The sequence below is a fragment of the Salmo trutta genome, chromosome 5 (assembly GCF_901001165.1).
Source record: "Salmo trutta chromosome 5, fSalTru1.1, whole genome shotgun sequence".
Taxonomy (NCBI): domain Eukaryota; kingdom Metazoa; phylum Chordata; class Actinopteri; order Salmoniformes; family Salmonidae; genus Salmo; species Salmo trutta.
In genome coordinates this window covers 53,616,274-53,635,557 of record NC_042961.1, presented here as the reverse complement: position 1 = coordinate 53,635,557, position 19,284 = coordinate 53,616,274, and the positions used below count along the sequence as shown (strand labels likewise).

The 19,284-nt window shown below is 43.2% G+C and overlaps 1 pseudogene; it reads right to left on the bottom strand.

Annotated features, from left to right (window-relative positions):
• Positions 1-17,614: 17,614 nt before the first annotated feature.
• The window catches only part of LOC115194973 (tripartite motif-containing protein 16-like), a 3,022-nt pseudogene continuing 1,352 nt past the window's right edge, over positions 17,615-19,284 (bottom strand).

Sequence of the window (19,284 nt, the reverse complement as noted above, 5' to 3'; positions counted from 1 at the left end):
ATCTGAAAGGGTCCATACACACAGACAGTGTGGGGAAGAATCGTCAACAGTGTGTCTTCGACCTCATTAGGCTGAAGAAACTTGATGTACCATTGAGAGCATCCTGTCAGGCTGTATCAACGCCTGGTACGGCAACTGCACCGTCTGCAACTGCAGGGCTTTCCAGAGGGCGGTGCGGTCTGGCCAAAGCATCACCGGGGGCACATTGTCTGACCTCCAGGACACCTACAGCACCTGGTGTCACAGGAAGGCCAAGAAGATCATTGAGGACCTCAGCCACCAGAACCACGGCCTAGTCACCCCACTATCACCCAGAAGGCGAGGTCAGTACAGGTGCATCAATGCTTGGACCGAGAGACTGAAAAACAGCTTCTATCTCAAGTCCATCAGACTGTTAAATAGTCACCACTAGCCGGCCTCCGCCCAGTACCTTGCCCTGGCTAAGGTCCTTGATGATCTTCTTGGCCTTCCTGTGACACCGGCTTTCCTGTCACTTACCAGCAACCACCCAGTTACTCAACCCTGCACCTTAGAGACCGCTGCCCTAGGTACATAGTCATGGAACACTGGTCACTTTAGTAATGTTGACATACTGTTTTACACCCTTCATATGTATATACTGTACTCTAGTCAAGACCTATCCTATATAACTATTGCTGTACAAATACTATTCTATCCTACATATTCTACAAATAAACTACATATTCTATCCATATATTTATGTCCGTAATGTTTATATGTCCCATCATAAACATATATATTTATTTATTTATTTTGCGGACTCTGACATTCCTCGTCCTAATATTTATATATTTCTTATTACATTATTACATTCTTTTTTTGGTTTTGTGTTGTTAGATATCCCTGAACTATTGGAGCTTGGAACATAAGCATTCCTCTACACCTGCAATAAAATCTGTTTAATATGTTTCTGTGAACAATAAAATGTTATTTTATTTGCAGGGAAGTGAAAGGGTGTGTCTATTCAGGTAAAAATAGAATACTCACATTGAGAATCTCCTCAGCCTGTTGGAGTTCTTTCAGAACCTTCTCTCTGTCCTGGGCTCTCTGCTGGAACTGCTGACTCATCCTCAGCTGGCTCTGTGGAGAAAAACTCTTCATTGAGCAATCAAGCTTTATTGGTCCAAACTCTTCTAATGTCAATGTTTTATGTCAAAATAAAGTGATACCATATTGCACAGCCAATAGTCCAACAGTATGGTAATATCCTTACACACATACAGATACTGGTATAGGGCTCAAATCTTGAGGAAGTCTCTTTGCAAAGTCATATTATCTGTGTTGTGAGGTCAATGATTATTGCTTTACAGTACATGTATCAGAGAGCTTAGACTGAACTTTGGACTCATAAAATAAGATGATGGGCTGTGCCACTACAGATCCTGGTTCGAGTCCAGGCTCTGCTGCAGCCGGCCGCACAATTGGCTCAGCGTCGTCTGGGTTAGCGGAGGGTTTGACGGCAAGGATGTTCTTGTCCCATCGGGCACTAGCGACACCTGTGGCGGGCTGGGCGCAGTGCATGCTAACACAGTCCCAAGGTGTACGGTGTTTCCTCCGACACATTGGTGTGGCTGGCTTCCGGGTTAAGCGGGCATTGTGTCAAGAAGCACGGCTCTCAACCTTCGCCCCTCCGCCCCTTCGCCCCTTGCAGCGATGGGACAAGACTGTAGATTCCAATTGGATACCACGAAATTGGGGTGAAAAAATATATAAATTATAAATAAAATAAGATGGGGTTTGACAACAGCAAATGGTAATACATTTGGAGAATATATTTCATGTGAATAACTAATGCTTTTTGTTTCTTTCATATTCAGACAGCCTTCCCTTTGTATCTTAAATTATTTGTTAATCTCCAACAAGTTGTTCTGGTCTTACCTGTTTCTCAGTTCTCTCTGCTGCAGCTGACACTGTATCATGACTTTTATGTTCATCCATTGTACACAGATGACAGATACACTGTTGATCAGTATGACAGTAAACCTCCAGCAGTTTGTCATGATGAGAGCAGATCTGCTCCTGTAGTTGTGCAGTGGCTTTGACCAGCTTGTGCTTCTTAAGTCCAGGAATTTCATAGTGAGGTTGAGGGTGAGTCTCACAGTAAGACACCAGACACATCAGACAGGACATGAGGGCTTTCTGGTCCCAGTGCAGAAATCACAGGCCACATCTCCAGGTCCAGCATAGCACAGAGTAGGAGGGGAAGCATCCTGGAGTCATGTCTTCTTCAGTTTCTCCACCAACTCAGCCAACATCTTATTTTTCCTCAGAGTAGGCCAAGGAGTGAAGGTCTGTCTGCAGTGAGCACAACTGTAGACCCCTATCAGAACATCTTGATCCCAGCGTCCCTCAATACATCTTCTACAGCAGTGTTACTCACAATTATTTTGTAAGGGGGCCACTTTGGGTTGAGACAATCATTCAGAGGGCAACACAGATCTTTAATTTGTTGTACTTTTTCTTCCAATATTGTCAATTACCAATTGAGAGCAAATTCAGAGCAATAGAACACATGCAATTGATTTGATGTACAGCACATCACAAATATATACATACACCCATCAAAAAAGCTTCAGTAGTTGGATGAGTGAAAATACCCCTTTCTGCTCCTTGACTGAATTCATTCTAAATGTATAGTCTGTTGTTGCTATCCTTGTGAGGCTATCCAGGTGTGCATTGGTCAGTCTCTTTGTCTGTTTTTGTTTCACAATGTTGATTGTGGAAAATGTGCTGACAAAAAAAATGATGTCACCTTTTGCACACACTGCTTCAGAAGTGGATATTCTGTGTCTGACACAAGGCTCCAGAAATGGGTAACACCTGATCTTAGTTCACCTTGCAGTGTGTCATTTGCCTGCAGCTCCAAATCAAATCAAATTTATTTATATAGCCCTTCGTACATCAGCTGATATCTCAAAGTGCTGTACAGAAACCCAGCCTAAAACCCCAAACAGCAAGCAATGCATGTGAAAGAAGCACGGTGTCTAGGAAAAACTCCCTAGGAAAAACTCCCTAGAAAGGCCAAAAACCTAGGAAGAAACCTGGAGAGGAACCAGGCTATGAGTGGTGGCCAGTCCTCTTCTGGCTGTGCCGGGTGGATATTATAACAGAACATGGTCAAGATGTTAAAATGTTCATAAATGACCAGCATGGTCAAATAATAATAATCATAGTAGTTGTCGAGGGTGCAACAAGCACGTCCGGTGAACAGGTCAGGGTTCCGTAGCCGCAGGCAGAACAGTTGAAACTGGAGCAGCAGCACGGCCAGGTGGACTGCGAACAGCAAGGAGTAATCATGCCAGGTAGTCCTGAGGCATGGTCCTAGGGCTCAGGTCCGCCGAGAAAAAGAAAGAAAGAGAGAAAGAGAGAATTAGAGAGAGCATATTTAAATTCACACAGGACACCGGATAAGACAAGAGAAATACTCCAGATGTAACAGACTGACCCTAGCCCCCCGACACATAAACTACTGCAGCATAAATACTGGAGGCTGAGACAGAAGGGATCAGAAGACACTGTGGCCCCATCCGATGATACCTCCGGACAGGGCCAAACAGGCAGGATATAACCCCACCCACTTTGCCAAAGCACAGCCCCCACACCACTGGAGGGATGTCTCCAACCACCAACTTACCGTCCTAAGACAAGGCCGAGTATAGCCCACAAAGATCTCCGCCACGGCACAACCCAAGGGGGGGGGGGCGCCAACCCAGACAGGAAGACCACGTCAGTGACTCAACCCACTCAAGTGACGCACCCCTCCCATGGACGGCATGGAAGAACACCAGTAAGCCAGTGACTCAGCCCCACCCACTTTGCCAAAGCACAGCCCCCACACCACTAGAGGGATATCTTCAACCACCAAGTTACCATCCTGAGACAATGCCGAGTATAGCCCACAAAGATCTCCGCCACGGCACAACCCAAGGGGGGGCGCCAACCCAGACAGGAAGACCACATCAGTGACTCAACCCACTCAAGTGACGCACCCCTCCTAGGGACGACAATGAGGAACACCAATAAGCCAGTGACTCAGCCCCTGTAATAGGGTTAGAGGCAGAGAATCCCAGTGGAGAGAGGGGAACCGGCCAGGCAGAGACAGCAAGGGTGGTTCGTTGCTCCAGAGCCTTTCCGTTCACCTTCACACTCCTGGGCCAGACTACACTCAATCATAGGACCGACTGAAGAGATGAGTCTTCAGTAAAGACTTAAAAGGTTGAGACCGAGTCTGCATCTCTCACATGGGTAGGCAGACCATTCCATAAAAATGGAGCTCTATAGGAGAAAGCCCTGCCTCCAGCTGTTTGCTTAGAAATTCTAGGGACAATTAGGAGGCCTGCGTCTTGTGACCATAGCGTGTGTGTAGGTATGTACGGCAGGACCAAATCGGAAAGATAGGTAGGAGCAAGCCCATGTAATGTTTTGTAGGTTAGCAGTAAAACCTTGAAATCAGCCCTTGTCTTAACAGGAAGCCAGTGTAGGGAGGCTAGCACTGGAGTAATATGATCACATGTTTTGGTTCTAGTCAGGATTCTAGCAGCTGTATTTAGCACTAACTGAAATGTATTTAGTGCTTTATCCGGGTAGCCGGAAAGTAGAGCATTGCAGTAGTCCAACCTAGAAGTAACAAAAGCATGGATACATCTTTCTGCATCATTTGTGGACAGAAAGTTTCAGATTTTTGCAATGTTACGTAGATGGAAAAAAGCTGCCCTTGAAACAGTCTTGATATGTTCTTCAAAAGAGAGATCAGGGTCCAGAGTAACGCTGAGGTTTTTCACAGTTTTATTTGAGACAACTGTACAACCATCAAGATTAATTGTCATGTTTAACAGAAGATATCTTTGTTTCTTGGGACCTACAACAAGCATCTCTGTTTTGTCCGAGTTTAAAAGTAGAAAGTTTGCAGCCATCCACTTCCTTATGTCTGAAACACAGGCTTCTAGCGAGGGAAATTTTGGGGCTTCACCATGTTTCATTGAAATGTACAGCTGTGTGTCATCCGCATAGCAGTGAAATTTAACATTATGTTTTCAAATGACATCCCCAAGAGGTAAAATATATAGTGAAAACAATAGTGGTCCTAAAACGGAACCTTGAGGAACACCGAAATGTACAGTTGATTTGTCAGAGGACAAACCATTCACAGAGACAAACAGATATCTTTCCGACAGATAAGATCAAGACCAGGCCAGAACTTGTCCGTGTAGACCAATTTAGGTTTCCAATCTCTCCAAAAGAATGTGGTGATCGATGGTATCAAAAGCAGCACTAAGATCTAGGAGCACGAGGACAGATGCAGAGCCTCGGTCTGACATCATTAAAAGGTCATTTACCACCTTCACAAGTGCTATGATGGGGTCTAAAACCAGACTGAAGCGTTTCGTATACATTGTTTGTCTTCAGGAAGGCAGTGAGTTGCTGTGCAACAGCTTTTTATAAAATTTTTGAGAGGAATGGAAGATTCTATATAGGCCGATAGTTTTTTATATTTTCTGGGTCAAGGTTTAGCTTTTTCAAGAGAAGCTTTATTACTGCCACTTTTAGTGAGTTTGGTACACATCCGGTGGATAGAGAGCCATTTATTATGTTCAACATAGGAGGGCCAAGCACAGGAAGCAGCTCTTTCAGTAGTTTAGTTGGAATAGGGTCCAGTAAGCAGCTTGAAGGTTTAGAGGCCATGATTATTTTCATCATTGTATCAAGAGATGTAGTACTAAAACACTTTAGTGTCTCCCTTGATCCTAGGTCCTGGCAGAGTTGTGCAGGCTCAGGACAACGGAGCTTTGGAGGAATACGCAGATTTAAAGAGGAGTCCGTAATTTGCACTGGAGAACCAGGAAAATCAGGAAGATGGCAGCGGGGAAATGCAGCTAGTTAACGTGGCTCCAGTGGCAAAGAGAAGGATACCGTCGATTCAAGCAGAACACAAAGTTCGAAGAAAAATGGACAGCCAAGTATTTTGTGTACTGCATAATGGGACTAGCTCACTTTGTCTTATTTGCCAGAAGGCAGTCAATTGTTTTAAATGAGCAAATTTAGAGCGACATTTCCAGTCACACCATGACCATTTTAACAAAACATATGCGCCACAAAGCAACCTCAGAAACAACAAAATTGCTCACCTCAAAGGACAGCTCAAAGGACAACAGTTATTTTTTTTTAAATAGGAGGAAGTTACTGAGTTACTGAGTGTCAAATCTGGAGGTCAAATTTGACATTTACATTTTTCTGTCATTTAGCAGCTACTTACAGAGCTACTTACAGTCAGACCAGGGCAGGCAGGGGTCATATGGAGAGACAGGGTGGAGATACAAGTATCCATAGCCCGGGGAAGTAGGGGTGCTGAGGGTGGTGCAGCACCCCCTGATCAATCACAATAAAAATATTTGAATACCCCTTTGTGAGAGGAGAAAAACACTTGTCAACAGAGTGAGTAGAAAAAACTGCCATCTATGGTTTATATTTCTATGGCTGGTTGGGGCTGTAGCTTTGCCTTTTGCAGATTTCAAAATATAATCACAGGAAAAGCATATAGTTTGGAAAGCAAATGCTTACTGCTGAAAAGAGAAGACTAATCTGGGATTAGACTATGGCTTCATCTTCATCATTAGGTGAGTCAGTGTGCTGCTGGAAATGTCAACGTCGAAAGTTCTTTGTTGGGTCCAATACTAACGCAGACAAGGCCTTCACCCAAGCTGGGTATTCTAACTGGAAGAATACTAGTGATAGTACTAAAGTAGTTGCTAGGCACCCATCAAACAAAGAGCAATTTAAATGCACTGCACTGTGGAAAGAAAAACAAGTTTGACATGCTATGGGAACTTCAGTGTCAAAACTTGTTAATGATGAGCAGCTGGCAAGAAATCGCATGTATTTATAAGACCTCAGAATAAGACCCAGATGCAGACAGTTCGAATCACAGATGTTCATTAACAAAAACAGGGGCAGGCAAATGACAGGTCAAGGGCAGGCAGAGGTCGATAATCCAGGGCAGTGTCAGATAGGTACAGAAACGGCAGGCAGGGTCAGGGCAGGTGAAGGGGTTAAACCAAGGCTCTCCTCTTTAGGAGACCTCTGTGTGTTAACACCTGTTTTGAGTGTTGTGTCCTTCAGACACTATCAGAAGGCAGAAACCGCCTACGTCCATACTCCTCCTGTCTGGGCCCCACCTGGCTATTTGAGGTTCTGAGAATACAACTGGTTTTCTGAGAACACAAGGCTTCCGCAGGCCTGGTGAAAACAGCCAGCTGTCAGAAGATGCTTGGACTCGTTCACCTTGTTATTACCTTATACTTGTGATGAAAGGTCAAGCTTCGGTCAAACCCACTTCTGAGATTTAAATTGCTGACAAGATGGTTGCTGCTGTCAGGGGGAGGTTAGATTTATTAGTCTTATTCTGAGCACAGACAGTGCAAGCGGCAATGAACGCAGAGACGTCAGGGACCATGGTGGGCCACCAAAAGCACCTCACGGACCTGGCCAGACACGAGGTAGAAAGGATGGTCTCAGGGTCCTAGGGTGTAGCAGCGGGGCTATAATGGCGTGAAAAACGCATCCGACTTAACATTCTTGGACCCCAGGCGGTAGGAGATGGTAAAGTTGAACCGGGTGAACAGCAGGGCCCATCGAGCTTGCCTGGAGTTGAGACGCTTGATGGTGCGGAGATATTCCAGGTTCTTGTGATCCGTCCACACACTGAATGGATGTTCCGCCCCCTCTAACCAGTTTCTCCACTCCTCCAATGCCATCTTCACCGCGAGTAGTTCTCGATTCCCCACACCATAATTCCTCTCCGTGGCGTTAAGACGATGGGAAAAGAAGGCGCAGGGATGCAGCTTACGGTCCAGGGCAGAACGCTGGGACAGGACGGCCCCCACTCCAACATCCGAACCATCTACCTCCACCACGAACTGACGGGTCCGGATGGATCAATATAGGAGTTGTGGGGTTCTCGGGAAGCTGGGGTAGTTTGGGGTGAGGTGCCGCTGGTAGCGCGGTAACTGACAGTCTGGGGGGTTACTGTAGTGGCGGGCTGCCTAACAGACAATCTGCGGAATTGCTCCAGCAATGTATGGAAAGCACGGCCATGGCGTTCCGCCAAGGTCTGGAATCCTCCCATAAGACCTTGAAGTAACTCCTCTTGTCTTCCAATGGTGGCTCCTTGGGAGGAGACGGTGTTGGGGAGCTGGTCTGAGTCTGCTGGGTCAGTCATGGCCTTAGGATAAGACCCAGATGCAGACAGTTCGAATCACTGATGTTTATTAACAAAAACAGGGGCAGACAAACGACAGGTCAAGGGCAGGCAGAGGTCGATAATCCTTGAGCTTTGAGACAATTGAGGCATTAATTATGTATGTTTGCCACTCAGAGGGTGAATAGGCTAGACAAAATATGTATGTGCCATTGAATGGGGTAATGTAGTAGGTGCCAGCCACATCGGTTTGTATCAAGAATTGCAACGCTGCTGGGTTTTTCAAGCTCAAAAGTTTCCCGTGTGTACCAAGAATGGTGCACCACCCAAAGGACATCCAGCCAGTGTGACACAACTGTGGGAAGCATTGGAGTCAACAAATACCAGCATCCCTGTGGAACGCTTCCGACACCTTGCCCTGACGAATTGAGGCCGAATTAGGAAGGTGGTTCTAATGTTTGGTGGACCCAGTGTAAATTGTGTCATTCCATTATCGATCTGATATTTTGTTTACTAGGCTTACTACTTGGTACCGCAGTTTTATTTCTGTTCGCATTCATAGTTGTGTAAGTATTCTAGGACAAACTGCTATCCACTATATTAGTTTACATGCAGTAATAACTAGGCTACTACCTTCAGCATTTAGTTTGTATTATCTTGGTAAGACAGCTATGTGTGCAGCTGCATTCTCATAGGGTAATTCACCTATTACAAACAGCCTAGCTATCTTGTAGCCTATATTCATTACCAAAACGGCCTTGCTGTAGGGTGCTGTCCATTGTGCTGTTACAGTGTAGCAGAGATAGGCTACAGATTTCAAAATAACCTAATGATCTCTGTATTTGAACCTTATATTTATTTTGGTACATTGTGATTGTATGTAATTCAAATAAAATGTAAATTGCCCCTGAGTCACTTTATCCTGGTGCCAATTCTGGTGGGAGTATAGACTGACCCTCTAGTGAGATGTTAGACCAGAGAAGACGGGGGTACAGACTTACCCTCTCGTGAGATGTTAGACCAGGGCAGGAGGGGTACAGACTTACCCTCTAGTGAGATGTTAGACCAGAGCAGACAGGGTACAGACTTACCCTCTAGTGAGATGTTAGACCAGGGCAGGAGGGGTACAGACTTACCCTCTAGTGAGATGTTAGACCAGAGCAGACAGGGTACAGACTTACCCTCTAGTGAGATGTTAGACCAGAGAAGACGGGGGTACAGACTTACCCTCTAGTGAGATGTTAGACCAGGGCAGGAGGGGTACAGACTTACCCTCTAGTGAGATGTTAGACCAGAGCAGACAGGGTACAGACTTACCCTCTAGTGAGATGATAGACCAGAGCAGACGGGGGTACAGACTTACCCTCTAGTGAGATGTTAGACCAGAGCAGGCAGGGGTACAGACTTACCCTCTAGTGAGATGTTAGACCAGAGCAGGCTGAGGACAGACTTACCCTTTAGTGAAATGTTAGACCAGGGTAGACAGGGTACAGACTTACCCTCTAGTGAGATGTTAGACCAGGGCAGACAGGGTACAGACTTACCCTCTAGTGAGATGTTAGACCAGAGCAGACTTACCCTCTAGTGAGATGTTAGACCAGAGCAGACTTACCCTCTAGTGAGATGTTAGACCAGAGCAGACTTACCATCTAGTGAGATGTTAGACCAGAGCAGACGGGGGAACATGAAGGCAGCGTTGGTGATCTGCTGACTGATGTCCTCATCCTCGTTGAAGGGGAACGTTCCGCTCAGGCTGACGTACAGGACCACACCCACAACCTCCCACATGTCTAGCGAGTGGTTGTAACCATCGCTAGCACGTTTGGAAAAGGAAAATTATATTACTATATATTAAAAGGACAGTATATTACTATATGAAGTTTTGTGTTGTGTTTTTATTTCCCATAGCTCACCATAAAGGGAGTTGCAATAGTGTTGAAGTTAGTTCAGTTGCAGCTGTTCAGAAGTACAAAAAATGTCCAGGACAGTTCCTAGTTATAATTAAGAAGTACAAGAAATAACTATTTAAGGTTTGTTTAAACGTAAACACTCTGACAAGACTCTAACACAACTAAAATACACACTTCATAGCAGAAACACTCAAAGACAAAAATATCATATTTAACACAGAGTTTATTAGGTGTATAGTAGAAATACAGTATTAGTGGACATTAGCAGAGAACCTCAACCAGACACTCAGACTAAGTCTTTCTTAACATATTGAATATGTAAACACAAGGCCCTGTTCACACTCAACTTGTATAACTAACCTACCACACATTTGGCACAGCGGTTGTGATACAGCAGAGAGTTTTTCTGCGGCAAAATAATTAAGTGCTGTGGAGACACCACCGCACTATGGTAGTGTAAATATTTTTTTCACAGAAACTATGACAAAAATATCCTTCACATCACAACCACTGTGTTAAATCCACTGTAGGGGCGGCAGGTAGCCTAGTGGTTAGAGCGTTGGGCCAGTAACCGAAAGGTTGCTGAATCGAATCCACGAGCTGAAAAGGTAGAAATCGGTCATTCTGCCCCTGAACAAGGCAGTTAACCCACTGTTCCTAGGCTGTCATTGAAAATAAGAATGTGTCCTTAACTGACTTGCCTAGTCAAATAAAGGTAACATTTAAAATACATCAGTTGTTCAAGCAGGCAGGAGGAGGTGATGCTTTTGAACACTTGGTCAGGTTGGAGTCAGAAGGGACCAAGGTAGAGTTTCATATAACCAGTAGATATCTCTATATATCAATAATGACAGTAGATATCACTATATATCAATAATGACAGTAGATATCGCTATATATCAATGATGACAGTAGATATCACTATATATCAGTGATAACAGTAGATATCAATGTTTCCCAACCAACGGTACTTGGACCACTGGGGATACTTGGCCTATTAATAGGGGGTACTTGAGAAGACTCACGAGACCATAGACCTACTGGTAAAATGCACACGAGGAGGTACTTGAGTACTCCGGGCAGAGCAAAATTCAGTTGGCAGTACAGTAACCGAAAAAGGTTGGGAACCACTGGTGGAGGTATACACAAAGGCCCCAAAAAATCTAGAATATTTTAGAGTAAATAAAGTCAACATTTTCACAATTGAGCTGATGTCACTAAACACACTTAGATAAACCAAAAGCTATCTATGTCAAGCTAATATTTGTCATGGTAAGTAATATTTTAGGAGCCACTTCTCTGTCCGCAGTGGTTTCAACTCATACAGCGTTATGACACTTATGCATGTTATATACACTGTAATATGTTTTTGTGTGCTTTTTTTCTTTCATTTTACTCATTACATCATTTAGATTGAAAGGAAAGTATTTGTCTTTTAATTATTTGAAAATAACTTTCCTTCAATTAAACATGTGCTACTCTTAGTTTGTTAAAACAATTATCTGTTATAAAGTTTTATTTGTCTGAACATTTTTTATTTGTTTGGCCTTGATTTTCACTAGAATTAAACTTACTGATTTGTACAGCCTTCCCTGTGGCTCAGTTAGTAGAGCATAGTGTGTGCAACACCAGGGTTGTGGGTTCGATTCCCACGGGGGGCCAGTACAAAAAAAAAAAAAAAAATAATGCATGAAATGAAAATGAAATGTATGATATGTACGTATTCACTACTGTAAGTCGCTCTGGATAAGAGCATCTGCTAAATGACTAAAAATGTACATATTCAACTCTTACTATTTTCATCATGCATCTGGCTGAACCCCCTTGACACACTTCTTACTTTGTCCAAAATACCTTCAGCATTCTCCCATAATGTCAAGAAATGTCCCTCTTTGATAACTAAGTGGGTCTTCCTAGATTCTCAGGTCTTTACAGTATACTTCTCATTCGTAGTAGGCTAAGAGTGTTAACCACAGGATCAAACTTTAAAGTGACTTTCTGACGTCATCACATTATTTTAAGTCTGGGTGAGATGATAGGAAAGAAGAGGCCTTCCCCCCAACAGGTCTGACAGGTCTTCATGTCCACTTCATACATTCATGCCAGGTCAGAATTAAGGAAGAGACAATAGTGTTGAGGCACAGACAGACTGCCTACTACTGCAAGACTACTGAGACTTGTTATTTAGCATAAACACTAAAGGCAGAAAATATAATATGAAACAGAGTTTATTAGGTATATAGAAGAAGTACAGTATCAGTGGACATTAGCAGAGCAGCTCAATCACACACTCAGGCTCAGTAGCACTGTTTATACCTGCCGCTTATATGCCATCTTGTCCTGATCTTGTACCTATCTTGTCCAGATCTTATACTGATCTTGTCCTGATCCTGTCCTGGTCTTGTCCTGATCCTGTCCTGGTCTTGTCCTGATCCTGTCCTGGTCTTGTCCTGATCCTGTCCTGGTCTTGTCCTGATCCTGTCCTGATCCTGTCCTGATCTTGTCCTGGTCTTGTCCTGATCCTGGTCTTGTCCTGATCCTGTCCTGGTCTTGTACTGATCCTGTCCTTGTCCTGATCCTGTCCTGGTCTTGTCCTGATCCTGTCCTGGTCTTGTCCTGATCCTGTCCTGGTCTTGTACTGATCCTGTCCTGGTCTTGTCCTGATCCTGTCCTGGTCTTGTCCTGATCCTGATCAAGTCCTGGTCTTGTCCTGATCCTGTCCTGAGCTTGTCCTGACCTTGTACTGATCCTGTCCTGGTCTTGTCCTGATCCTGTCCTGGTCTTGTCCTGATCCTGTCCTGGTCTTGTCCTGATCCTGTCCTGGTCTTGTCTTGATCCTGTCCTGGTCTTGTCCTGATCCTGTCCTGGTCTTGTCCTGATCCTGTCCTGGTCTTGTCCTGATCCTGTCCTGGTCTTGTCCTGATCCTGTCCTGGTCTTGTCCTGATCCTGTCCTGATCCTGTCCTGGTCTTGTACTGATCCTGTCCTGGTCTTGTCCTGATCCTGTCCTGGTCTTGTCCTGGTCTTGTCCTGATCTTGTCCTGGTCTTGTCCTGATCCTGTCCTGAGCTTGTCCTGACCTTGTACTGATCCTGTCCTGGTCTTGTCCTGATCCTGTCCTGATCCTGTCCTGGTCTTGTCCTGATCCTGTCCTGGTCTTGTCCTGATCCTGTCCTGATCCTGTCCTGGTCTTGTACTGATCCTGTCCTGGTCTTGTCCTGATCCTGTCCTGATCTTGTCCTGGTCTTGTCCTGATCCTGTCCTGAGCTTGTCCTGACCTTGTACTGATCCTGTCCTGGTCTTGTCCTGGTCTTGTACTGATCCTGTCCTGGTCTTGTCCTGATCCTGATCTTGTCCTGGTCTTGTCCTGATCCTGTCCTGAGCTTGTCCTGACCTTGTCCTGATCCTGTCCTGATCTTATCCTTATCTTGTCATGATCTTGCAAGTTTACTACTAATAAGATCTAAACAAAATCAGTTCACAATGCATCTTGTAATCGTCTACACTGTCTACACATCAGGATAAAGGACTCATGTTAGAACCAGGTATTAAAGTGGCTTCTCACAGGCTGATCAGATCAGTTACTTTAAGATGCCTGTGCTGTAGCAACAGTACATCGTTAATAGGGAAAACTCAGAGTGATGCCAAGTGGAAATATTGTTTGCAAACATCTAACAATAACATATGTAATTAAATAATTACAGTTACATTTCTGATGGTGCCGTTATATCCACATTGCAGCACATGTTTTCCCCATTCCCCATGACCTTTCTAAGGTCTTCGAAAGCCAATTTAACAAACAGATTACCGACCATTTCGAATCCCACCATACCTTCTCCGCTATGCAATCTGGTTTCCGAGCTGGTCATGGGAGCACCTCAGCCATGCTCAAGGTCCTAAACGACATCATAACCGCCATCGATAAGAGACATTACTGTGCAGTCGTATTCATCGACCTGGCCAAGGCTTTCGACTCTGTCAATCACCACATTCTTATTGACAGACTCGACAGCCTTGGTTTCTGAAATGATTGCCTCGCCTGGTTTACCAACTACTTCTCTGATAGAGTTCAGTGTGTCAAATCGGAGGGCCTGTTGTCCAGACCTCTGGCAGTCTCTATGGGGGTGCCACAGGGTTCAATTCTCGGGCCGACTCTCTTCTCTGTATACATCAATGATGTTGCTCTTGCTGCTGGTGATTCTCTGATCCACCTCTACGCAGACGACACCATTCTGTATACTTCTGGCCCCTCTTTGGACACTGTGCTAACTAACCTCCAGACGAGCTTCAGTGCCATACAACTCTCCTTCCGTGGCCTCTATAACTGCTCTTAAACGCAAGTAAAACTAAATGCATGCTATTCAATCGATCACTGCCCACACCTGCTCGCCCGTCCAGCATCACTACTCTGGACGGCTCTGACTTAGAATACGTGGACAACTGCAAATACCTAGGTGTCTGGTTAGACTGTAAACTCTCCTTCCAGACTCACATTAAGCATCTCCAATCCAAAATTAAATCTATAATTGGCTTCCTATATTGTAACAAAGCATCCTTCACTCATGCTGCCAAACATACCCTTGTAAAACTGACCATCCTACCGATCCGCGACTTCGGTGATGTCATCTATAAAATAGCCTCAAACACTCTACTCAACAAATTGGATGCAGTCTATCACAGTGCCATCCGTTTTGTCACCAAAGCCCCATACACTACCCACGATTGCGACCTGTATGCTCTCGTTGGTTGGCCCTCGCTTCATACTCATCGCCAAACCCACTGGCTACAGGTTATCTACAAGTCTCTGCTAAGTAAAGCCATGCCTTATCTCAGCTCACTGATCACCATAGCAGCACCCACTCGTAGCACGCGTTCCAGCAGGTATATCTCACTTGTCACCCCCAAAGCCAATTCCTCCTTTGGTCATCTTTCCTTCCAGTTCTCTGCTGCCAATGACTGGAACGAACTGCAAAAATCTCTGAAGCTGGAGACTCATCGAAAGGTAGTACATGCAGGCAAGAGCGTAGGCAAAATGTATTCAATAGAATTGGTTGTGTAACGTTCGTCGTAAAGGGTAGACCAAGGTGCAGCGTGTGTTGGGTTCATCATATTTTATAAAAAGGTGAACCAGCAAAAACAAAACAATAAACACGACAACGAACGAAAAGTCTTGCAGGCTACTAACAGCTATACAAAAACAAGATCCCACACAGAAGGAGGGAAAAAGGGCTGCCTAAGTATGATTCCCAATCAGAGAGAACAATAGACAGCTGCCTCTGATTGGAAACCATACTAGGCCAATCAAAGAAAAAGACAACATAGAAATATAACACATAGGTCAGGGTGTGGGGTGGGCAGTCAAACAAAATAGAGAAATAAACCGTCTCTCTCAGGTCAGGGCGTGACAGGTTGCTGGGAAAGTTTAAACGAAAATGATTTTTGCATTCATTTAAAAAAAAAAAAAGTCATTTGTCAAGAGTTTTGCTCTCGCTTTAAAATGTAATAAATGTATTGTATAGTGTGTGTGTGGCAGGCTTACAATGATGGCAAAAAACTACATTTGAGAGTGCGCTGACCCTGGTGCTAGAGGGGGTACGCAGCTGGAGGTTGAATGTTTGAAGGGGTACGGGACTATAAAAAGTTTGGGAACCACTGTATTAGGTGAAACACCAAAGTATGCTATCACAGCAGCAAGATTTGTAACCTGTTGAAACAAGAAAAGGGCAACCAGTGAAGAACAAACACCAAATACAACCCATGTTTATTTATTTTCACTTTTGTACTTTAACTATTTGAATCAATGTACAAAGCCATAATATGACATTTGAAATGTCTCTACTCATCTGAAACATTTGTGAGTGTAATGTGTTGGTTCCACTATTCTGGGCTCCGTTATTTACTTAACAAATAAGGAGCACTCAAAACGTGCACTTATAAATCATAACAATTTTAATCAAAATACAGCTGTAGACAGAAGTCAAAGATCAAACATCAGACATACAACTGATGTCTCTCCTGAGTTCTGCCCCGAACCAAAAGAAAGACAGGATCTTATATACCCGAGATCAAACCTTATGGTATGATCTCCTATGTCAAACCCTGCATGTGCAGCTAAAATAACAAGTTATTCTTAACACAAGGTTTCTGAGAACCGGTCTCAGCGGTATGCAAATCTACCCTAGTTTCAGAGAAAAACAGAAGCTGTCTCTCTATCACACACAGTCCCTTTTCTCACCATTTCTCACAGATGCGAGTTTTAGCAGAGAGCTAGACACAGACAGAGGCCTCAATATTCAGTTATACAGTGAGCATAAGTACAATGGCACGTAAGCAAATTAATAACAACATAATCAAAAGTGGGGTTCTTTAGAAGACCCCCAAAATCAACTTTAACCCTACAAATGTTTACTGTTAATTTCTGATAGTTTATTTCGCTTTTGTTTATCTATTTATCTATTTCACTTGCTTTGGCAATGTAAACATATGTTTCCCATGCCAATAAATCCCTGAATTGAATTGAGAGAGAGTGAGAGAGTGAGACATAAATAATTAGCTCTGACTAAAGGGGGAAATTAGAATTTACAAAACGAACAAACATTTTAGACGTAATTCAATGAACGCTATAGCCAATCACACCGAGTTAAGTTCGCACCTTAATAAGAAACAGAGAGTAAGAGAGAGAGAGATAGACAAGAGTTTTAAACCCTTTATTATCAAGCCCCTGAACAGTAGCATCAGTTACTTGATCTATTCTTCATTACAATAGTGGATTATAAACACCTTACATCTCCAAAGATTTCATAGAAAATGTAGCTAATTACTGAGTTACTGAGTGTCAGATCTACAGATTAGCAATTCTGTTTATTCTTTAGAAAACAGCCCCATCAGCTGGTCAGGTTTATGATGGTTGATCAAGCAGTATGTACAACCTAAGAGCAAACTATCCCAATGAAATCTATCCAATGATGTTAGGGGCAAATCCTAACTTCCACTTAAGCCAAATGTTCACTATGTCTCCTATTGACATCAATGCATGAATAAGTGAAAATGTAACTCGGAGTAGAGTTTAGGATTCTCACCTAAATACGTATTACAGCACATTACATGCTAGTAGGAAAACAACTGAGATTAATACCAAGGACCCTATATTGATTCATTGACATACAGTACATAGATAATAATTACTGATGATTAACAATATTCAGCTTTTGACATAAAAGTGAAAATATATTGTGATGAATCTGAGATTACAACAGTAAAGTCAATAAATATCTAAAGATCCAATCAGAAAAGAGCATTATAAAGCTTTACTCTGGTGTGGTGACCTCTACCACAGTTCACACAGCTCTGAGATATCATTAGTGTGCTGATAACAAACCCCAGACTCCTTATAGAGGGGCTGACTGAATGTTGTCTGAACTCTATGGAGGAGGGTCATTGTGTCAGAAACACTTGATGAATTTGAACATGCAGTATAAGATTAAAACATAGTTCTATCAAAATATATTTAATTCCTTCAATCTCTAAAGAGCAACAGTGAAGGAATTATATAGCTAAATATCAAATCTTTGAGGGAAAAAAAGCATGGGGATTTCTACCACAGTTTACACAGCTCTGCAGTAGTACGCCATAGCATAATCCCAGGATAGAGGGGCTGGGTGAATGTTGTCTTGGCTCTGTGGAGGAGGGTCATTGTATCAGAAGAGATGCTATAGAAGGGCAGAATACCTGCCTTGTGATTCAGGTACACTCCTACTCTGGAGGACAGAGGGCCTGATACTTTAGTCATAACAGTATTGTGGTAGAAACTATAATCATTACTTGTGCAGTTTAAACTCCAGGACTTTTAATTTAGCCAGAAGAAGGAGTCTTTAGCTGACCCTCTAATGAGGTATTTATAGGAGACTGATGTATGAACATACTGGACACTCCTCTCAACCTCCCAGTAACAGCGTCCAGACAGACCCTCTCTACACAGCACCTGAGAACACCCAGTGAACCTTTCTGGATGGTCAGGATATGGATGGGGTTGTCTTGTATATGTCACCTTTCTGTTCTCCTCAGACAGGATGAGGTGTTTGTGTGCTGTGTTTGTGTCCAGTGTGAACTGACAGGAGTCTAGGAGAAGAGCAGAGCAGAGACCAATGATGGGAGACAGATAGAACAATAAGTTAACTTGGTCCCACTGTATTTGAAGTGCATCTTATGAATGCTTCATATGCACTGCATAAATGGGTCACAAATCATCTATAACCGTATTTTATGGTCTATAATAGATTAATATATGTGAACAAATAAATGTATGGTTATGTCACTAAGTTATACCACATTACGGTTATAGATAATTTGTGAAGCATCTATGTAGCGCTTATGAAGCCAATATGAAGGCTTTATGAAGCTTTCAGAAGATGCACTTCAAATAAAGTGGGATTGTTAAGTCAAATACTGCCCTGTCTCTGATTATAGCAGAGTAGAGATTCGAGCAATATGAGAATCAGATAAGCAGCTAACTAGTCTGACTATATCTACTATTGTTATATATTTACATTCATATATTTTAGGGTTTGTGAGGAGTGTCAGTAAATAGACACTGTTAGTTACTTTAGGATAAAGAGCTCAAAATTAAATAGAACAATTGAATATATCTCTGTGATAAACAGACCCACATTTTAAGAACTGTTCTCTGGTCTTGGGTTCTGGAGGCAGTAAAACATCCACTGTTTTCACTACAGACACACAAACACATTCACAAAGAGAGTGCATGTTATTATCACCATACCATATTACAAATGTATAGAAATATGGATTTGTTAAAGTACATAACTTATTATTTAGCATTATTTAAGAATTATTTTCAACCCACCTGTAGTGGAGATATTGGTCCATTCTCCTTTCAGGAGGTCTTCTAGTTTCTCTCTCAGCTCAGACACAGACTTACTCACAGCTCTGAAGTACTGAAGAGGACAGACAACGATACTGGGTAAGTCTGAAGATACACTGGGACTGGAGAGACTGATAACTCTGTAGAAAAAGAAAGAGAGAGAGTGGGGGGGAGAGAGAGAGATAGAGAGAGGGGGGAGAGGGAGAGAGGTAGAAAGCAGATGATTAAAAAACTGTATATCTTCACTATGGATAGATGTAGCCTCTAGTTTTCATGTAAC